This window comes from Mastomys coucha, unplaced genomic scaffold (genome assembly GCF_008632895.1).
Source record: "Mastomys coucha isolate ucsf_1 unplaced genomic scaffold, UCSF_Mcou_1 pScaffold22, whole genome shotgun sequence".
NCBI classification, from domain to species: domain Eukaryota; kingdom Metazoa; phylum Chordata; class Mammalia; order Rodentia; family Muridae; genus Mastomys; species Mastomys coucha.
This window is the reverse complement of record NW_022196905.1, coordinates 195,543,211-195,564,596: the sequence shown is the minus strand read 5'-3', so window position 1 is coordinate 195,564,596 and position 21,386 is coordinate 195,543,211. Positions and strand designations below refer to the sequence as shown.

At 38.1% G+C, this 21,386-nt stretch overlaps 1 long non-coding RNA gene across 1 annotated transcript; it reads left to right on the top strand.

Moving 5' to 3' along the window:
- The first annotated feature begins 2,912 nt into the window (after window positions 1–2,912).
- On the top strand, window positions 2,913–20,735 carry LOC116071407. Its single transcript, XR_004110882.1, has 2 exons — window positions 2,913–3,043; window positions 19,752–20,735. It is a non-coding gene; the product is annotated as an uncharacterized LOC116071407 (long non-coding RNA).
- Window positions 20,736–21,386: the final 651 nt, after the last annotated feature.

Genomic DNA, 21,386 nt, shown 5'->3' with positions numbered 1-21,386 from the left:
AGAGAGAGAGAGAGAGAGAGATCCCAGAGCTTTCTACTTGCTGGGACTTTTCCCTACCTTGAGTCAGTTTGAACATATTTTCTTTTGGCCCTACTTAATTTAATTGCCTAATCTGAAACCCATAAACATAAAGAGCACTGTGACTTTTACGTTAATGCCAAGGACTGGCATATAGTTCTCCCCTGATGAATTTAATCATGCCTTTTGTTTATATGAAGTGGATGTGATTTAGTTCAATCTCTGTAAGGAAGAACTGGTATAAATTGAATCAAGATGATTAAAATTACTTAAAATGAATCAGTGTTCATTAGAAAGTTTAAATTTTCATATATAAAGAGAACAGTAAATTATTAAACGTTTGTAATTATTTCTGTTTAACAATCTAAAAGGATATCAAATGTAAAAATCTATTATGCTGCCTGACAACATGATATACTAAAATCATTTTTCATCATCCCTGGTTAAGAAAATATTTAATATAACTAATAAAGCCATAGATACACAATATTAAGGAAGCAGAGGAAGATGAATCTCATCAATTCAAAGCCAACCTAGTCTATGTAGCAAGTTCCAGGTAGCCAGGGCTGTATAATGGAACTCTGTCTAAATAATAGTAATAATAATAGAACAAATGAGAAGAATCATGGACAAGGGTAATGAATAGTAAGATATGATATAAATACAGTGGTCATGTGTGAAATTTTCACAAAAAAAATTAAAAAAGCAAAGTAGCCCAAATAAACAAGCAAAAACAAAATATTCTTTTAAAAAAGGAAATGTTGACTGAAAATGTAGTTAATTGGTAAAGCATTTGTCTAGGATATATATAACCTTGGATCTAATACTAGCACCATAACAAAAGTGAATGATAATGCTTAAGATAATATAAATCTTACTAAAACTGTGATGATATACCACAAATAGCATCCCTGATCATTTGGGGCTCATACAATGTATTTCAAACACTTCAGATGAATTATTTGTATGGAATGGAAAACTATCAGATGATTCTATGCTTGAAATGATTCTATGACAATCAATAAATTAGAAAATGAAACTAAAAGACAGTTTTGTAGGGGCAGTGCTGATGCTAAGGTCATGTTCCCCCATTGGTTCTTGATCTGTTGGTAAAGAAAGCCATGGGCTAATTTCTGGGTGGAAGGTACAGATAGGACTTCATGTTCCTGGAGAAAAAGGAGACAGATAGAAGGGAGGAGAAGGGAATCATGCTTGGAGAGAGAAGAACCAGGCAGCCATGTGAGATCTCTGGAGGAAAGGTGGGCTGTGGCAGCTCCTAAAGGTGCGTGGTCAGAAATGTTTAGCAGGGACTAGATTAAATTGGCCAACTAAAGTTAGGGCAGGTGGGAGGTGCAGAGCTAAGAGTAATGATAAGGGTATACTTTCTAGGTGGGAGATAGTAATGCCCAGCAATTGTGCTAAGAAAACAAGTTGGAAATGAACAACTCTGTGTGTGTGTGTGTGTGTGTGTGTGTGTGTGTGTGTGTGTGTGTTGTATCTGTGGATTCAAGGGAAGCTGGGTAGAGACAGGTAGTGTGGGCCCATTCCTGGAGCATAGGTTGAGTAGCAAAATGACACACACACATAGGTAACAGAGAAGGAGTGGGGGAGCATCATCATCTGTTAGAATTTCTGTGAAGATGGGGAGAACAGACACTGCCCTGGCCTCAGTTCCTTTCTGTTATCTCACCAGTGTTCCTGGGAACCATCTAAGATCAAATGCAAATACCATGTTCAGAAGATCAGGACTCTTTAAGGCATCTCATGTGCCTGTAGTGCATTACTCTCCATATCACTTTTTCCTTAACAAGGTTAACTTCCACATCTAGCAAAGTCTTCCTTCTGTTTCTATTTCAAGGTTAAGATTGTCTAAAAGGAGCAATATGATGTGCAACTGTTGAGTTACTGTTGAGTTTTGACATTTTGAGGGTTGGGGAATGTCTCATTTATCCCTGTCAAAGACCTGTTAATACACTATTGTGGTTCCCCATTGGAGTAGTGGAGGCAAAGCATATTGACCACCACTGACTTAATGAGCCTTGTCCCAATTGGAGAGGTCCACAGTAACTATCTGACCCAGTAGGATGAAATCCTCCGGGCATATATCTTCTGTTAGACAAAAGCCTACCATCCCCTAGGCCAGGTTGAATGATTTGTTAAATGAAAAAGATAGAATAGAGTGGATGGGGAACTGGTTCTCTCCCACTGCTCTATTGTCACTGTACATGATAGGCAATGGGGAATCCCAACTAACAAGGACAAAAATGGCAGATTCCTAACAGCAGCTCCAAACAACATCTGGGCAAGCACTTGAGTATTAGCCATTATTATAGCAAACATCAGTAGAAAAAGGATATAATGTCCAGTCTTTGGTCCTTCTGGAGACATTCTCTGTGCCTATTTTACAAGAGCCTTAGCTGGGGACACATTTACCAGATATGTAGTTCTGCAAGGCTGTCTTCAGTGGTCCCATCTGCTCCATCTGGGATGTTAGCAGTACAGGACTTGCTGTATCTGCCAGGAACACAAATGAACTTATGTGGTCCTTCTGGATGAACACAAACAAACCCTGGTTCCATGGTTGGCAGAAGAGTTGGACCCTTCCCAGGTCTATAGGGTCTCTCCAATAGACCACAGTCACATATTGTGGTGAGAGCCTGCTTGTCAAAATTTAACATTTTTTTTCTATTAATTTATCCTGGGGTCAAGTACTCCATATCCCCACTAATTGTATTTTTAAGAGAGGAGTAGAGCCCACTCAATAATATCTTGGCCTTGAGGGTTATGGGGAATTACAATTGACTGGGAGATACCAGTCCTAGCAAAAGGAGGCAAAGAATGCACTTATGTGTGCTGGCCCATTGTCTGTCTTTATGACATAAGAAACACCCATGACCAGCATAGTCATTCTCATAGTGGCAGTCACCGTCACCATCTTGGCATTTACTTTGGGTTGTGCTACAGCAAAAACATAAGAGAAGAAAATCTATGCAGACATGAATATATTTTACACTTCCAAACTCAGGTATGTAGGTGACATCGATTTGCCTTTATGAGTTAGGATAAAGACCTCAGAGGTTTAACATCCCCAGGCTACAGTGATCCCAAAGGGATGAGAAAGCTGTAGGCTAAGCAGGCACACACTAAATGTTTGCATGAGGCTGGGATAAGAGTAGGGGAAAGTCTATGTAACAAGTGGCCAGAATTATGGAACCATGTAAGTAGGGATTGGACTTGTTCTAAGTGGATTATGAAAATGTAGAAAACAGTTGGTACACTTCTCAGTTGCCTCACAGGATTAAGATTACCTAGGAGATTAATATGAAAATGGGTATGCTTGATATAAAAGTATGAGATCCTTTGCTCACTGATTGTAATCATAACTAGGATTAAGTGTCCACCTGAGGGCTTGACAAAAGCTAATGGTAGAGATCTGATTACATGGGTGGTATATTGGCTATCACTGAAGATGTTGATGTGCCCTATAGTCAGTCCCTCAATAGAGTTGAAATGGCTAGCAATTCACCGAATTGAACTGGATTGTTGAAGTATTGTTTAAATACTTTTGGAGTAGAGTTATTAGAGCTATATATGACAGAAACAAAACCATTCTTAGAGGCATCCATGAAGTTAGAGGCAGCCTGTAGGATGGGCCTTTCAGAAACAAAGTGCCTATTGGATATGCTCATCTTAGGCAAGTTGGAAAAAAATTTTATGGTAAGGGAAATGATTATCTAACTTCTCATGATAGCTAACATGGAATACCTGAGCTCTATGGTAAGAGTTAAATGCCCACAAAAGCAGACCTGAGTAAAAAGTATCACAGGTCTGGGTAACAATTCAGAAGTGTTAAAGAGGTCTTCAGCACCCTGAAAGCTGTTAGAAATTTACTATCAACAAAAGGGTTAACAGTGGGTGCTGAAGAGTAAGCCAAGTGAATTCAATATAGTATTTTGTAAGGGTGATAGAGGAGAATTCTGGTAGGGAAGTCCTGTGTTGAGAGGACAAGGCCCCATACTTCTATATATGTATTAAATTGGTGAAGGAAACCATCGTGAAGGCCCTCATTAACTTTGACCAAGGCTTCTTTGCCTTCAGAGGTGATACTAACTAATTCCTTAGGCTGTTTAATTCCTTGTAATAGTTGGAGCAGTCGAGTCAATAGTCCTGAGGATACCTGCAAGCCGGGATGGATCCATGCTAAATTACCTTAAAATGTCTGCATAGAAGCTACCATAGGAGGTACTGGAAAGGTGAATTGTAGCTTTGAGGGCCAAATAGTGTCAGATGTTGTGGTGTCACCCATCAACAAGTATGGCTCCTGCTACTACCTTTTCAGCTCCAACATTGAGCCCCACACTTTTGAGCACTTGAGTTATTTTTTGTAACTTCACCACAAATTCCTGCTTTGTGGTATGACCAATGGAGAATGTCCTGCTGTTCCACATCTCAAGGCAGGACCCAGTCAGGCTCTCCTTTCCTAAGCCACTGAGCCTTGGGAATAAGGATAGCAGTGACCTCAGGATCAGGTGGCTGGGCTGGGTCAGGTGGTAGATGACTGAGATCAACTTGGAACTGGGAAATCCTTAAGTTATTTTGCCAACACTGTTCAACTGCTGCCCACAGTGAAGGCAGGCAGTCACAAGGCTGACCAAGGTGAACCAGCACGTAGAAGTCAGGCAACCAACTCTCTGTTTTTATTCCCTTATACTTCAGGTGGATATTTTCCTGATTAGGGCTGAGCAAGCACGAATCTATGAGTATAGAAAAATGTCATTAAGAGTCATTTTATTGCACTGTTTTATTGCTTTTGTTCAGAATACTTTATGTTTTTATCCTAGGATCCTGAGCTATCTAGTCTCAAGTTCTTAGTCACTCCAGCTGTGTTGGAATTCAATGACCTTATAGAGTGGGCCTTCAGTCAGATATTGGTTACTCCTACAAACTTTGCACCTCTATTACACTGACATATCTTGCCATCAGGACACTAATGTAGAGCTTAGGGTTTGTGGCTGGGTTGGAATTTACATTTCTACTTTGGTACCATGTCTAGTATCTTTCTGTACCCAAAACTCTACCATGTACGGGTGAAGACTCTACTTTCATCATCAGTTCAATTTCTTCATGTTTAAAGAATTATGAAGATCAATTCTATCAGCAAAGGAGCTTGGTGTCAGTTTGTGGAGCACCATCTGTTGTCTTGGCAACAACTTGGTTTTTTTGTGGGTCCTATGGGTCCACTTGGACAACATGATTAGGTATAACTCAATCCTGATACTTTGGAGACAAAGGATGGCTAGTAGAGCTGTCTCCTCCAGTATTTGCCACCTGAATTTAACTACTATTCATATGTGTTTATATTTCAGGAAGCTTCTACTGTAATTTCCAAATCACCTACAAATGGCCCTGGATTTTAGCTGTCTCTCTCTGTAATCCCTTTCTCACCTTCCTCTAGACTTGATCCTCCCTTTCCAGTCCCACTCCCACTCATAACTATTCTATTTCTCTTTCATAGAGATATTTACCAGCCTATTCCTACTGCCTTACACAGAATACAACCTCTGTGGCTCTACTGATTGTAATGTGGTTATCACTGCCTTATTAGCTCATGTCCACACATAATTGAAAATATACCATATTTGTCTTTCTGATCCTGTCGCTCAGTATGATGTTTTCTGGCTATATCCAATTAGATAAGAACATATGATTTCATTTTTCTTAAAAGGCTGAGTAATAATGCATTGTGTAAATGTACATTTTATCAATCTGGTTATAGGAATGTGGGTAATTTGCAAGTTCTGCCTACTACCAATAGAAAGGTAATGAACATGATTGAGCAAGTATATCCATGGTAAGATAAAGCACTGAAAATCTTGAGGCAGATTTATTTGCAGCTTCCTGAGAGACTGTCACACTAATCTCCATAGTGTCTGTACAAGTTCTTACTCTGCTTCCTCCCCAGTATAATCTGTCACTTGTTTTATTTATCTTAGCTATTCTTATGGGTGTAAGATTAAATCACAAAATAGCTTAGATTTGTATTTCCCTGGTGACTAAGAATATTGAACCTTTCAAGTGTTTCTCAGTCATTTGAGTTTCCTCTTATGAGACTTCTCTGATTAGATCTGTACCCTATTGTTTATTGGATGACTTGTTTTTCCTAATTTCTGCTTTTATGAGTTTTCATATAATTTGGATATTAGCCCACCCTAAGATGTGGGGTTGGTAAAACTTTTTTTTTCCTATTCATTAGGCAACTGCTTTGTCCAAATGATGAGTCCTTTTCAGCTTCTTGAGGTCCCATTTATTAGTTACTGATATTAGTGGCTGTTCTAACAGTGTTTCCCTATGCCAATGAATTCAAGGCTAGTCCGCTCTTTCTCCTCTATCAGGTTCAGTGTATCTGTTTTTATGTTGCAGTTTTTTGAAGCATCTGGACTTGAGTTTTGTGCAGGATGGTAAGTATAGATCTATATGGATTAACTACATGCAGCTATCCTGTTTGACTAACACCATTCAATGAAGAATGTGTCTTTTTTTTCTAGGGAATAGTTCAGACTTCTTTATCAAAACTTAAGTATCCATATATATGTAGATTTATATCTGGCTTATCAATTTTACCTCTTTGATCAATGCATGTAGTGATATAGCTTAAAATAAAGTATTGTGATAACTCAAAGAGTTCTTCTATTATTCAGGATTGTTTTTGCTTTCCTGTTGCTTTTGTTAGTTTGTTTGGTTGTTTGGTTTTAGTCTTAGTTTTTGTTTTTTATTTTGTTTCATTTTGTTTGTTTATTTTTGGCTGGTGTGTGTTTGTGTGTGTGTACTCATATGAAGGTGAAAATTATTCTGTCAAGATCTGTAGAGAGTTATGTTGGAATTGTATGGATATTGCATTGAATCTGGAGATTGCTGTTGTTATGGTAGCCATTTTTACTATATTAATCCAACAATCTATGAACAAGAGAAATCTTTCTAACATCTGATATCTTCTTCACTTTCTTCCTTAAATATTCTAAAATATTTTCATACAAATCTTTCACACACTTGTTTAGAGTTATCCCAAGATATCTTAAGATTATTTGAGGCAATTGTGAAAAGTGTTGTTTTCTTGGTTTCTTTCTCAGTCCATTTCTTTCTTTTTTTTTATTAGATATTTTCTTTATTTACATGTCACATGATTTCTCCTTTCCCAGTTTCCCCTCCAAAAAAAAAAACAAAACCCAAAAAACAAAAAACAACAACAAGAACAAACCCCTGTTCCCTCCCCCTCCCCCTGCTCACCACCCTAGCCTCTCCCCTTACTGGCACTGGCTTTCCCCTACACTGGGGCACAGAACCTTCACAGGGCCAAGGGCCTCTCCCATTGATGACCGACTTGGCCATCCTCTACTATACACATGCTGCCAGTGCAATCAGTCCCACCATGTGTATTGGTGGTTTAGTCCCTGGGAGCTCTGAGGGTACTGGCTAGTTCATATTGTTGTTCGACCTAAGGGGCTGCAAATTATTCAGCTCCTTGGGTCCTTTTTCTAGCTCCTTCACTGGGGACCCTGTACTCAGTTCAATGGATGACTGTGAGCCTCTACTTCTGTATTAGTCGGGTACTGTCAGAGCCTCTCAGGAAACAGCTATATCAGGCTGGGTTGTCCTTCCTTCAGACTCTGCTCCATAGTTAGACTCTGCAACTCCTTCCATGGGTATTTTGTTACCCCTTTTAAGAAGGAATGAAGTGTCCACATTTTGGTCTTCCTTCTTGAGTTTCTTGTGGTTTGTGGATTGTACTTCATGTATTCTGAACTTCTGGGCTAATAACCACTAATCAGAGAGTGCATACCATGTGTTCTTTTGTGATTGAGTTACCGCACTCAGGATGATATTCTCCAGATCCATCAATTTTCCTAAGAATATCATAAAATCATTGTTTTTAATAGCTGAGTCGTACTCCATTGTGCAGATGTATCACAATTTCTATATCACTTCCTCTGTTGAGGGACATCTGGGTTGTTTCCAGTTTCTGGCTATTATAAATAAGGCTGCTATGAACATGGTGGAGCATGTGTCCTTATTACATGTTGGAGCATCTTCTGGGTATATGCCCAGGAGTGGTATAGCTGGGTCCTCTAGTAGAACTATGTCCAATCTCAATCCATTTCTTATTTGTATATAGGAGGGCTACTAAATTTTGTGTTAATTTATATTCTGCTGAAAGTATATTTCAGCTGTAGGACTTTGTAGTGGAATTTTCAAAGTCATATATATCTATACTACTATGTTGTCTACCATCAAAAATGTATTTGCTTCTTTCTTTCCAAAATTGCTTTGAGATTCTCCCCATTTAAGTTAATGATGGAGATGAGCTCTTTGTAAATTGCCTCTATTATGCTGAGGTGTGTCCATTTTAAGTCTAATCTCTCCTAGAATTTTATCATGAAGTAGTGTTCGATGTTGGTAAAGGGCTGTGCTGAATCTGTGGAGATGATCATGTGGTTTTGTCTTTCAGTTTGTTCATATAGTAGATTATGTTTATTACATTACAATGTTGAAACATCTCTGTATCTGAGGGTTGAAATCAACTTGTGCATGGTTTACAATAATTTTTATGTGTCTTTGGATTCAATATTTTGGGTGTTCTATTGAAAACAATATACATCTGTGCTCATAAGGAAAATTGGTCTGTAATTCTCTTTCTCTTTTAGTTTTTATGCAATTTAGGTGTCAGGCTCACTGTGGCCTCATAAAAAGAACTGAGCAATGTGTCTTCTTTTTCTGTTTTGTATAAAAATTTGAAGCATTATGAAATTAGCTCCTCTTTGAAAGTCCTGTAGAATTTTGCAATAAAACAACAGGCACTGAAGAATTTTTGACTGGGAGACTTTTAATTACTACTTATTTTAAAATATGGGTTATAGGTCTGTATACATTCCTTAAATGTATTTAATTATCTAATTAAATCTGATTTTGATTTAACTTTGGTGGGTGGTCTGTATGGAGAACATTAACCATTTCTTTTAGATTTTACAATTTGATGGAATGTGGGTTTTTAAATTATGTCCTTATAATTATTTAAGTTTTTTTGATGTCTGAGGTTAAGCTCCGTTTTATCTCTAATTTTGTTACTTTAGCTACTCTGCTTCTAACTTTTTGCTAATTTGGATAAGAGTTTGTCAATTATTTGAATTTTCAAAATATTTTCCAACTGTTTGCCTCATTGTTCTTTGTATTTTTGTTTGTTTGTTTGTTTTTATATTGTTTATTTTAGCTCTCTATTTCACCATTATTTTATTGCTATCTACTTTTAATCATGATTTCTTCTTCTGGTCCCAGAGCTTTCAGGTGTGATGTTAAATTATTAGCATGGGATCTCTCTCTCTCTCTCTTCCTCCCTCCCCCCACCTCTCTCTCTTTCTCCCTCACTCTATGTAGGCAGTTAATGCTGAGAACATGCCTCATAAAACACATTTATTGTGCCCCATAAGTTTGGGTATGCTGTGTATTATAAACATTCAATTCTAGAAAGTCTTGAATATATGAATTTCTGCCTTTGCCTCTTTTTATTCAATAGTGAGTTGTTCAGTTTCCGTAAGTTTGCAATATTTCTGTTGCTTCTGTTATTGTTGATATCCAGCTTTAATCCATGGTGGCCTGGTAAGATGGAAGTTGTTATTTTAATTTTGTTGTATGTTTTAAGACTTGCTTTATGTCTGATTATATGGTCAGTTTGGAGAAACCTAAACAAGGTGCTAAGAAGGTATTCTGCAGAGATGAAAGGACCAAAGTGTTCAAAAGTGTTCAAAATATATGTTATGTCCACTTGATTTATTTGAGCATCAGCTAGCTGCAGGATTTCTCTGATTAGTTTTTGCCTGGATGACCTGTATATTGGTAAGAGTGGGATATTGAAGTATAGCACTATTAATGTGTGAGAGTCACTATGTGATTTATGTTGTAATGTTTATTTTATCAACTTTCTTTTCCTTATGCTTGGTTTATTCATATTAAGAATTGCTGTCTCTTAAGTTCTTGCCTCTCTCTTGCCTTTTGCCTCTTTGCATCCCCTCTCTCCCCATCCCTTCCCCCCTCTCTCCACGTGGCCATGTCCAGCATCTACTTCTCTGCTCTCTCCTTCTCTCTGCCTTTCTCTGCCTCTTCTACCCTCTTAACTCCCCTCCCCATGCCCTGAATAAACTCTTTTCTATCAAAAAGAAATAAAGAAAGAAAGAAAAAAGAAAGAGGGAAAGGAAGGAAGGAAGGAAGGAAGGGAGAAAGAAAGAAAGAAAGAAAGAAAGAAAGAAAGAAAGAAAGAAAGAAAGAAAAGAAAGGAAGAGAAAAGAAAAGAATTGCCATGTCCTCTTGGTAGATATATTTTTTCTTTTGATGAGTATTTAGTATCCTTCCCTACCTTGTCTGATTATATTTGGTTTTAAGTCTATTTTGTCAAATATTAAAATGATAACTCCAGCTTACTTCTTAAATCATTTTTCTTGGAATATCTATTTATATCTTTTTTACTGTTGATACTAAGTTGTTCTTCTTGGGTATGGCAAAAGGTGATGTGGCAAAATATTCAATATGTTAGTTTGTGTTTTTATTAAGAAATTGAGATCACTGATGTTGAAAATAATCTCAATGAGCAGTGTTTGTTAAATATTTTTATTTTGTTTTTATGGTGCTAGTAGTGGTACTAATGGTGATAGTGGCAGTGTGTGTGTGTGTGTGTTTCTCCTCATTTGATTTGATGGTTGCGGATTATTTATTCCTTGCATTTTCTTGGGTGTGGTTAACTTCTTTGGATTGAAGTTTTTTTTCTAAGATTTTGTAAAGCTTGATTTTTAGATAGATAGATAGATAGATAGATAGATAGATAGATAGATAGATAGATAGATACTTATGTAGATAGTAGGCTGGATTGTCATCTGTGGTCTCTTAGAATTTGTAGATCCTCTGTCCAGGTCTTTCTGTCTTTTTGTGTCTCCACTGAAATGCCATGTTTTATTCTAATTGTTCTGCCTTAATATTTTATTTAGTCTTTTTATTACCTTGCAGCTCTTAATAAGCACTCTTTGTTTTATATGTTTAGTGTTTTGATTTTTATGTGGCAAGGGGACTTCTTTTTCCTGATTACTATTTACTGTTTTGTATGCTTCTTGTGCCTTGAGGGGCCTTTCCTTATTTAGGCTACGGAAACTTTCTTCTATGATTTTGTGGAATTTTTTTCTGTGACTTTGAGTTGGATTCTTCTCCTTCCTTTATTCTTATTATTCTTAGTTTTTTTTTTTTAGTTTTGTTTTGGTTTTGGTTTTGGTTTTGGTTTCTTTGTTTGTTTGTTTTTGTTTTTTTCTGTCACAGATTTTCTGGATTTTTCTTTTTTTACCATGAGATTTTTAGATTAAATTTTCTTTGACCACATTATCCATTTCTTTTATGGTAACCTTAATAACTAAGGATATTTCTTCCAACTCTTGCATTCTGTTAGTGAGGGTTGACTCTCAAGCCCTGTTTGAGTTCCTAAACTTTTAAATTTCAGTTTTACTTCAGGTTTGTCTTTCTTTATTAATTCTATTTTCAACTTTGGGTCTTAAGCTGTTTTATTCATTTCCTTTGACAGTTTTTTCAAAGATTTCTGTAAGGGATTCACTTATTTACTCTTTAAGAACTTTGACCATGTTCAAAGGGTTTTATCATGAGCTTCTACTAGGTAGCATTCCTCAGGTTCTACTATAATAAGGTTAAGGTATATTGTTCTGAGAATTATGGATTTTATTCTTGCATGGGGTTTATTAAGTCTCTCTCTCTCTCTCTCTCTCTCTCTCTCTCTCTCTGTCTCTCTCTTGTTGCCCTCTCTGATTCTTAAGACAATGTAGTAGTGGTTGTGAATTGCCTGGTAGTATATCTATCTGGAGTTATGGGTAAAATACATTTCCAGGAGGCTAGCGAGATGGTTCAGCTGTTAAGAGTATTGACTGTTCTTCCAGAGGACTCAGGTTAAATTCTCAGCACCAACATGGCAGCTCACAACTGTCTATAACTATAGTGCTAGAGGATCCACCATTCTCACACAGACATACAAGTAGGCTAAGTACCAATAGACATAAAAGTAACAAAATTTTAAAAAGTATTTTTTAAAGTTCCCAGGTGTTGGGAGCTGACATGTAGGAATGGGGATGAGCTAAGATTGGGGAGCTGGGGGACTCAGCTGGAAGGAGCCAAGTAGGTGTTCTATAGTGAGGGGAAAAATCATAATAGGTAGGCTGCTACAGAGCTGGGGATGATACCATAAGACTGAATATGGAGGAGAGATGAAGGGGGAGTAGAGATTGAAATTGCCTGTGTCACAGGTCTACTTGCTTTCTCTGACAATCTTGGCTAAGAGGTTCCCAGAGAAAGCATACTCGAGCTACAAACTAGTATAACAGAATGAGTGGGGAGGAAGTGGGGAGAAGATCTGTGTGATCTGCTGGATATGGAGGATATGCAGGGTTGTAGGGGAGGCTCTAGCATATGGTCTCCTACAGAGACAGGAATGAAACTGGAGGATTGGATTTGGGAAACAAGGATTGCTAAAGATCTGCAGGTAGACTACATGCTATCCTGGTCAGTGTGGCCTGGGTTCACAGGGAATGCCAGCTGGAGTTGCGGTCTGGGATAAAGGGATGTGTGGGAATGAAAGAAGTTTGTAGTAGAAGGTCTGTTTTGGTGATGGGGCAGAGAGGAAGGACACTTTTGTAAGTTTAATTAAAACATAGAATTACATTGATTCTTTTTTTTAAAAAGAAAATTCAAGTATTTTTACTAAATTTCAACCAATAGTTTACTTACTAGTTTTATAATTTAATGCATACAGCTGAATAGTTGTCCTTTAATTTTGTTGAAAGTATATAAATGCATATAATATGTATATATATGTAAATATATATATATATATCAGCTATCATATATTTGTTAGTAACAACCGACAACTGATCAAATTTTAACAAATATATTGAAAATTCTTGCACAGAAGAATTATATTCTAACATGTAAGAGTTTATACCTTGAAGAATCACTTGCTGAAATCACAATCTGTTCCAAATATTTCACCATAAACTGAGAGTTTTGTTTAAGCAGATCTAAAGATCTACATTGCTACAGGGATTCATGAGAAAAGTCTCTATCTACTTGAGCCGTTTGAAACAACACCATACCATGCCAAGGACCAGCCACAGCTTGGACAGGGGGTCCTGAGGAAGGGGTATGTGGGAGCAGCAGAAGAAATGACTCAAAGTCAATGCTGGGTACAACCTGACAGCTCTGTGTTCTTCTGCTCAAGATGGCTCTCCCTACAGCTGTCAAGATAGCTTAGCTCTTGCAAACTAAAGCCTGGTATTTTATTTACATATCAATTCAATCATTACACTAGGTTACCTTTGATTATCCCACAAATCAGCATCTTATGACATTATGCACTTGATTCTTCAAAAAAAAACCAGTAAGTACACTTCTTTTTTTTTCTTTTTAATGTTATTTAGATCTTTTGTTTTTCTTTACACTTCAGATTTGATCCCCTTCCTGGTCCACCCTCTAACTGTTCCCCATCCCATATCTCCTTCCCAGCCCCCTGTCTCCAGGACAATGACCCCACCCCCATTCCCTACCCCCACTCCCCACCCTACCAGAACTCTAAATACTCTGGAGCCTCCAGTTTCATTAGGATTAGATACATCTTCTTTGGCTGAACCCAGACCTGGCAGTCCTCTGCTGCATATGTGTTGGGGGCCTCATATCAGCTGGTATATGCTGCCTGGTTGGTGGTCCAGTGTCTGAGAGATGTCCAGGTTCAGGTTAATTTAGACTCCTGGTCCTCCTACAGGGTCGACCTCCTCCTCAACTGCTTCCAACTTTTCACAGGGGTCAGCAGCTTCTTTCCATTGCTTGGGTGGAAATATCTGCATCTAACTCTATCAGCTGCCTGTTAGGCAGTCATGATAGGCCCCTTTTTGTGAACACTCCATAGCCTCAGTAATAGTGTCAGGCTTCAGGCCTTCCCTTGAGCTGGATCCCACTTTAAGCCTGTCACTGGACCTCCTTTTCCTCAGGCTCCTCTCCATTTCCATCTCTGCAGGTTTTTCAGACAGGAACAATTAGGGGTCAGAGTTTTGACTGTGGGATTGCAACCCCATCCCTCACTTGATGCTCTGTCTTTCTGCTGGAGGTGGGCTTTACAAGTTCCCTCTCCCCACTGTAGGGCATTTCACCTAATGTCCCTCCCTTTGAGTCCTGAGAGTCTCACCTCTTTTTTAAACATAGCAAATAAATCCAGAGATCTGCCTCCTTGTAAGCACAAACAATAAGCTGGCTGTGTGGTATCTGACTCTGAAATCTCCACCCCTTCACAACTGGGCTGAAATTCACTCTGCCTCAGGCTGAACCTCAACTCAGAAATCTGTCTGCCATTGTATCTTTCTGAGAAACTAGCTCATTAGTGCAGCTGCCCTTGTTCCTTTAGGTGTGTGAAGCCCCTCACGCAATTCATACTGCAAACTTATATTTTGCAGAGTAGAGAACTTATATAGGCTTGCATTCATGTTTTAAGAGTTCTTTCCCATATCTTTAAGGGCTGTCCTGAGGGTCACAGCATTTACCGTTTTGCTAAGGAATATTTAACACACCCTTACCTTCTGAACTCATGCTGCTTCTAGTTACCATGGAGTCATTAACATTGGTGGGGAGCACTTTCCCTTACAACTTTGGCAGCAAGAGCACCTCCCAAAGGAGGAACAGGAAATAAATTATATACATTATTACACAAACAATCCCCACACCCACACCAACCTTCAGCACTCTTGAAGACCCATGTTCTGCTGGCTCTGCTTCACAGGCAGGAAACAGTGTCATGCCTTCCTTTCCATAACTATGCAGAACTCTGCAGTTCACATCCTATGTTGCTACTTTTTCTGTAGCCCATTACCCACTATTTAAGAATAAAATTTCCTCCCTGGGAACTGGGACATGCTTCCTTACATAAAGTCTAGATTTCCACACTACTATTCAACTACTAATTTAAAATCCAGTAAGAAACGCAAAGGTGAATCTCCTTTCTCCAAGAAATTATTTTCTTTCAAATTCCCTCTGAACACTGTTTTTCATTTTGTACTTTAAGACTTCAGTGTGACCATATTTTTGCTGCATTTTTGCTGAGCATATAGCTGTCTGCATTCACTAAAACATAGTGGGTAGGAGCAAAGCACATTCCATTTGCATGCAAACATTCAAGGACATTTTTGCATGAGAAAATTTTGAGCAGTAATATATGACCCATATATCCACATCAGTGTTTTATTGGAAAAGATATCAAAGACTTCAAAAGATAATTTAGGATTTTTTTTCCTTTTCACTGTGTCCAAATTAGTTTCAAAGACAATATAGTGTTCCTTTTAGTTAGCAAAGGTTGGAAAAAAATGCTTTTAACTTAGTGTTCATTGAAGTCTAATCTGAATGTGGAAGTTCATATTATAGGATATGAAAACCATCTACAACTTTTAAAATTGATTACAGATAGGATTAATGTATTTTATGGAAGCATTAGGTTATACTTTTATTGTAAAACAACAAAAACAATTTATGTTTTTCCTGATAATTAAAATAATGTTGAAAAGTAGATAAAGTTTTTTTGTAGGAATTTGCATATATATTCTACATAACAAAGCACCATGTATGATCTGCATAACATGTTTTATGAAGAGATTTTTTTTAAAGGGGATATTTTATATCATTATTTTCCTGTTTTCAGAATATAAGGCATTTTATAAAATGATCTTTAACATCTATTTCTCACTTAGTCTTGCATTATTGTTGTCCCCTCTCAAGGATTCTAAGCACATGAATGATGACTTCTATTAGCTATCATCCATCTTGCTCTCTTCCCCTCTCTATTATTTATGCAGGGATACTGTGACTCACACAAACTGATTACATCCTCAGATAGAGTTCTGAATAAAGTAATAATTTTTAAATCAGGTATTTATTGATCAGCAGTCTCTTTTATATAAAGAAAAACGTCTCAAATCTTAATATGAGATATGTTTATCTTCGTGTTGCCCAGGACCAATCACTGCCCAACTCTAAGATATACATCTCAACATTATCTGGGAGCATTATGAATATAGAGTGCACAGAATCTCAAAAACATAAATATTCCCTAGTCATTTAAACATTAGGCAAGCAGACACTGGGCAAAATAACATCAACTGCATGTTTAAATGGGAACTAGAAAGCTGAGTGAGAACACAAACTTAGTAGAGAAAGCTCTTCTAACACTAGAAAGAACTACCTGCTCTGCTGCTTCTGCCTGCTCTTTCCCATTGCTGCCAGAGCTGAGACTACATAAAAAACACCAACTGCACCCAGTAGTTCAATTTCAGAACAAGAACCCTTCAATCATAGTGGCTACAGCCTTACATTTCAGGTTTATAACAGGTTTGGAGATATAATCTCTAAGTTTTGCAAGTCTTACTACTAAACCTTAAGAATTTAAGGTCAGGAAATGTTTCTCTTAGAATCCCCATGAATTCTGTGTGAGTAGAACAAAAGGACTCAAGCCTACATATTAATAAGTATTTTGCTAAATAAATAAATGCTATTTTAGCTACTCTAACAATAAATAAAACATATTTGGTGGTGAGGGTAATTTTGAGTTTGTTACCAAGCTTAAAAATAATTAACACCAATTAGAGTTTTGAGGAAACTAAGTAAAGTAACAGAGTAAAATAAATGCAAGGACATATCAGCAATTTTATTTAGTTATTTTAATTTTTGCAATATTTAATACAATTACATTTTTTCTTCCATTTCTTTCCTCTACAATCTCCCATATGCCCTCTTTGCATTCTCCGTCAAATTCATAGCCTCTTTTTTTCACTAATTTTTATTACAGACATATAGTTTATGCATGTGCAGATGTATATGTATACATATATGTTTATATATACATATATATATGAAATCTGTTCAGTCCATATAATGTTACTTGTATGTACTTTTATTTATAATATCTTTGAGAAGTAGATTATATAATTGTGTTGTACAAGAAATCTTTAAAAATCACTTATATATATTGCACAGAAGAGATAAAGATTTTTATATACATGGCAATAAACAAGCCAATAATTAAAGAATATTTAAAGCATGCAACTGAATTTAAAGAAATTATACTTAATAATATAGGACATGGAATGATAAATACTCTGTTTCCATGACAATCACATGAACTAGAATTTTTATCATGATTTTTATATTTGTAAAACACACGTAAATCAGTAACAGCAGTATCTCTGCAGGTGAATAATCATATTTTATTCACACTGTATTGGACTTTACTTTAGCAAATATGACACATTTGGTCCTGACAAATCTGGTCATGACAGATGGCTGAAATGGGCTACAATATTTGTGCTAACCCAACAAAATGGATCAGGAAACAAGTATCCAAGTAACAAAACATACACATATTTATACATAATAAAGTATATGTAGAAAAAAGAATCATGTAACATAATCATATCCTTTAGTAAGTTATATTAGTGTATAAATATGTACAATATATATAAAATGAGGCATATCTATAAATAGATTCGGAAACTACCTTAACTTGATATTGATGTGCTCCAGTGCTGTATAACTCTGTTGTGGAAGAACAGATTGGCTGTTGTTTTTTTTTTTTTCTTTTTCAAAATTAGACTAGCAATAGATCTTCTTTACAGAAAATAGTAGAGAATAATATTGACATAATTATCACTTCTCAAATTGATATTTTAAATTACATGATCAAAATGTTGTCAAAGCAAAAACTAGATGAGACTGTGGTAAGAGATTATGTAAGTTCTTAAGTGGATTTTAAATGTTTTGGACTTTACAAAAAAACTTATTACTTAAGTTCTCATCTTTTATTTCTGAGATTCATGAAATGTCATAAAATGCCATAAGCACGTGCTTACTTTTTACTAGTAATGCATGTGGCTGTTTACCGATGCTCAGGTACCATGAGTCTGTCTCTTCACATCTTTCCTGGCAAAGCTTCTGCTTGCCCTTATTCCAGAATTATCTCTTCTCCCAGATGCCCTTTCTATTTCCTGCCTAAGCCATAGGCCATCAGATTTATTATTGAGAGTTGCTACATCCATACAGAACAATATATTCTCTCTATAATTCCCCTTAGTCCAATTAAAGGCTCTCTTTTTTGTCAAATATAAATTGAATACAATATAACAATTAGGAAACAAATATCAAAACTATAAGGTATGATATACCTTTACAATATTCAGTCCTGTACTGTAATATACAGTATTTAGTTCAGTACTGTAATATACAGTATTTAGTAATTAATGAAAAATTGCTATGATTGATCCTACCTTAGTGTATTCACAGTTCTATATCTAAATCATTTTCTATTCTAACTTGTATTACCATCCTAAAAACATTTTCTTAGGCACAGTACATCTTCTTAAATCAAAAACAAATTAAGCTTATAGTAAGTGAAACTAGGATGCTCTCCCCAACTGCTAATGATTCCACTGGACCCGTCAAACCTACTCTGCCTTCATAGAGGATGCACCAGTGATGACAGGACTTCCACCTCCTGCTCCTGGGGTTCCAGCTAGCTGTAGATCATGGATGCATTCTCTAAGGACCTGGTTTGAGGCCTTTCTGTCTACATACGTTCAAATTTCCACCCACACAAGAACTAGTAGACCACAAACAGAAAACTGTGCTTTCCAGAGGAAATCCTCCAACTTCCATTTCCCTAAGTCAATGGGGTGAAGGCTAAGAGATAAATACAGATACTGCAAGAGACAGACAGAGATTCAATCAAACTGTAAAGGTATCACTAGATAACCTGGGAAAGTAAAGAAGTAGAGGCTCAATATAGATTCCAAAATACAAAAGTGCGGCTGGGCTATTGTTACAAAGAGCTGTGTACAAATGGCTTGTGGAATGAAAGAGAAATTAAGGCAAGATATTGGCTTCCAGTGAATTGGTGCTGCAGGCCCACAAAGGAAATGCTCTTGCCTTAAGGAGACTCAGCATGCTGTGGTCAGATAGTGCGGTTACTATTTTACACTGTGTCTGTGAAAAAGACTGGCAGGGAAGCAGATCCCATCCTTTTTCCCCCTCATGTTGTGTGAGTAGATACAAATTCTCAGCATGCCATTGAGACTGGTTGGCCTCCTGGAGAGATGGCTTGGCTTAGAGTTCAAATGAGAGACCTGTAGAGTCTCACAATTAGAGAAGTTGCCTTTAAGGAAGACAATATTCTGAGACCCATCAGTTCTGTCATGTTGGAAGGTTGGAAGCAGACACGAACACTTGAGGCTGGTGACTAGGCATGGCTTACAGACCTTAGACCAAGCTGCCTTGATAGTTGGCTTGGCAGTTGTAAGGCAGTGGCCTGGCTGAGCCTCCACCTGACAGAACACATATAAAGCAGTGAGGCAAAGAGAAGCAGGGTCCACTAGCAGGTGAACCAGCATTGGTGTCCTCTGACCCAGAGAACCAGCCACCTCCTTGAAGACAGGGGGCTATTTGAGTCAAGAATGTGTATGCCAGGGTGTCCTTTCCTGTTCTCAGGAGTAGACAAGAAAGCAGGATGGCACCCAGGCATCCTGCAGAAGCTTCTGGAGAGTCTTTGCAAGGACATCAAACCCGGAAAGCTCTTCAACGTGCTGAAAGAACTTTTCTTTGCCCATTCTTTCTAACAGCCTGGCAGAGATTGGCATTGGACAGACCACCAAGTGCTTGAAGAAACAGTGACTCCTAGTCCCTTTTGCCGTAGACTTAGACACCAAGCAGTCAATAACGTCCAGGGAAACAGAAGTGGCTTCTCTCTCCCAGGCACAGAAAGAGCCCAGCACAGTACAGTTCCACTGGGACCAGGACCAAGTCCCTGCTGGGTCCTTTGAGTGTTACCTCATCTATGATGGCAGCTGTCCTTACTCTCTGGCACTGTTGTCCTGCGAGAAGAGAGAAAGCACCTGGAAAGCTGAGGACAAGAGACCTGTCACAAAGGCAGCTACGTACGTCGAGGCAGTCTCCAAGCTGGAAAGATCTGAGTCCCATTCCTGCTGCTGAATTCCAGAGTGCACTCCAGTGACCAAGTCTACCACTGAACTACCAGAAATATCCCAGAGGAGTCTTCCTCGCACCCTGAACAAGCAGCCTTGCCATGGGTGTGGGCACATAGGATGGACTTCAAAATGCTATTAGATTCTTGTTACAGGCCTTCAGCAGGTCTCCTGCAGATACCCCATCAAGAGTTCCTTGCTAAAGAGGTCATTGGACTCCGTGTTACTCACTGCCAGGCATCAACGGAAAAAAAACTGAGCCAATCCTGGATGAGACTCATAGATACCTGCAGCTTCAGGGATCCCAAGTGGTGAATTCAGAAGCCCTGAGAGCCCACATCCAAGGCAGAAGAGCCAGAAGGACATAAGGGCAACAAACAATGATGATCTCCTTCCACAGCCAGCTCAAGAGCACAGGCCATCAGCAAGGGTCTGGATCTGGACTACAGCCTCTGTACAAAATGAGCATAGGATTCCTGCTGCTTTTACCCACCCTCTAATCCAAAGGACTTTCTACTTGCCCTCTGGGGTAGGGGGAAGTAGCAAAACAACCCCTGCTAAGAGACATGCCCTGCTCATGGACAAAGTCCTCAGGGATTATAAAAACAGTTTCTCTAGTAAGTGAATCTTGGTGGCTCTCTGTAGTGCGAATGCTTGTCTTTCCACTGGACCAGACACACCCACCCTCTCCTCACTGAATTAGCACCAGGGATGTCCTGGCTTTCTAGTTTCTGCTCCTGAGATTCCCAGCTCTAGCTCATGAACATCTTATCTGCAGATGCTATTTGAGGCATCCCTGCATACTCAATACATTCACCTGCAGTTTCCACCCACCTGTGAGCACCTAAACTCCACAAACAGAAAACTCTGTGCTCTCAGAGGAAATACTCCACCATGCATTTTCCCAACAGCCACCTGAGGACACTTGAAGACTGAAAATCTTGGCTTCAGGCACAAAGACAAGCATGAGACCTTATGCCTTTGTCTTCAATGTGATTGGGTTGCATACAAACTCTTTAAACTTCTGGATTCACACTGTGTGCACTAACAATAAAATGTAGATTTTCCATGATTCCACTGCCACTGCACCTGCATTCCAGAGTGCTGGTCATTTTGCTGAACTGATCCTTTTCCTGACACACTTCTGTTCCTGACACAGTCACCCTTCTGGGCACTGACTTAGGTTCTGTCCAGAATTTTTCACACTTTAGTGTTTTTCCCATGTCAAGATATAAAACATCTTAAAATATAAATATCTATTTTTGTGTGTTT